This window comes from Vulpes lagopus, chromosome 6, assembly GCF_018345385.1.
Source record: "Vulpes lagopus strain Blue_001 chromosome 6, ASM1834538v1, whole genome shotgun sequence".
NCBI lineage: Eukaryota > Metazoa > Chordata > Mammalia > Carnivora > Canidae > Vulpes > Vulpes lagopus.
This window is the reverse complement of record NC_054829.1, coordinates 74846357-74848205: the sequence shown is the minus strand read 5'-3', so window position 1 is coordinate 74848205 and position 1849 is coordinate 74846357. Positions and strand designations below refer to the sequence as shown.

Below are 1849 nucleotides of genomic sequence, written 5' to 3'. Positions count from 1 at the left end.
CCGTTGTGAAGTAATGCTTGTATATAACTTGTAAAGAATTGAATCTAAGACTGGAGCTGACTATATAGTAAGAGTCAATGCAAATGAGGCCCTCCCTACACTGATTAAACCAGCCGATCGACGACCATAAACCTGGAGAGGAGCCCCAGCCCCAGGATACCCAGGTGGCCCCATTCAATGCTCACGAAACAACACAGACAAACCACTATGGAGTCTGTGCTCGGCTGGGTTTTCCTTGTCGCTATTTTAAAAGGTAATTCATTGAGAACAAGGGACCTTGAGTCTGTGAGTGGAGGTGAGTGATTGAAAGAGAGGATGTGGGACCATTTCCTGACCAGATGTCTTGTGTCTGCAGGTGTCCAGGGCGAGGTGCAGCTGGTGGAGTCTGGGGGAGACCTGGTGAAGCCTGGGGGGGTCCCTGAGACTCTCCTGTGTGGCCTCTGGATTCACCTTCAGTAGCTACAGCATGTACTGGATCCGCCAGGCTCCAGGAAAGGGGCTCCAGTGGGTGGCATACATTAACAGTGGTGGAAGTAGCACAAGCTACGCAGACGCTGTGAAGGGCCGATTCACCATCTCCAGAGACAACGCCAAGAACACGCTGTATCTGCAGATGAACAGCCTGAGAGCCGAGGACACGGCCGTGTATTACTGTGCGAGGGACACAGTGAGGGGACCTCAGTGTGAGCCCAGACACAAGCCTCCCTGTAGAAGGGTTTGGGACCACCAGGGGGTGCACACTCCTCAGGACTTTTGTCTTGAAGGCCCAGGAGCAGGTGCAGATGGAGGTTCTGGGCAGGTTTCCTGTCCAGGTCTGGGCTTCCTCTCCATGGAGCAGTTTCCCCCAGGGAGTCTCTATGAACACTTGGTTATATGTTTACCTCTTCAGTCTCTTTCTTAGAGACCTAGAAATTCAATTATAGCACTTGAACTTACTTGTACTTAACATTTCCTGACCTGAAATATTAATCAATTACAAATAACTCCATTCATGTCATCTGAACATTTTCATGAGTCATATTGGCACTCCCTTTGGATCATAGGACCCCAAGATATCTGTTCTCTTGCACATCACGGTATTCAATAATCTCCATTCAACACAACTGAAAAGAGACATTCTACAAAAATGTTAAAAACAGCCTGGGAGTGAGAAAAATTCCCAGCATGGCATGGTAGGGAGGTGGACTCTGAGCTCTGAGGTCACTCACACACACACGTTCATGAGAGAATAAGCTTTAAATACCTTCACCTTCATGTCTGATGAGAGCCAGGCAAGCCTCTCATCATGTCATAAACGCCTGGATGGTGCCAGGGAGGTCACTAGCTTTGGGTGTGTGTTGTGGGTCAGTGGTGGGGACAGGATCCTGCTCCATGGTATTTGGGAAGGATGTGAGGCCCTAGGGGAGTACTTAGGTCTGGAGGTGCAGCCTCATGATAGGCTCTTATACACCAGGAGTGGGAAAGCTCCCTGCATCCTGTCCCCATGTGAGGTGATAGGGAAAGGATGGTCTAGGACATGGGTGCCCTCCAGACACCACATGTGCCTGCACCAGGACATCAGATGTCTCAGATTCCAGATCTGTGAGAATGAGTGTCTGTGGTTTGCTCCATCCAGTCCATGTATGATATTCCAGGAGTTGGGACAGGCTAAAGTAATTTTTTTCTTTTTCTTAATTGAATTTACTAATATTTACTACACATTCAGTGCTCATCACATCACGTGCCCTCCTTAACTCCAATCACCCAGTTCCCCCACCCCAACCCTCTCCCTTCCAGCGACCCTCAGTGTTTTTTTTCCCCCAGAGTTAAGTGTCTCTCATGATTTTTCCTCTTCTGTAGTATTACCCCA

At 48.8% G+C, this 1849-nt stretch overlaps 1 pseudogene; it reads left to right on the top strand.

Moving 5' to 3' along the window:
• Positions 1 to 207: 207 nt before the first annotated feature.
• Positions 208 to 901, top strand: LOC121492626 (annotated as a pseudogene).
• The last annotated feature ends 948 nt before the right edge of the window (positions 902 to 1849 follow it).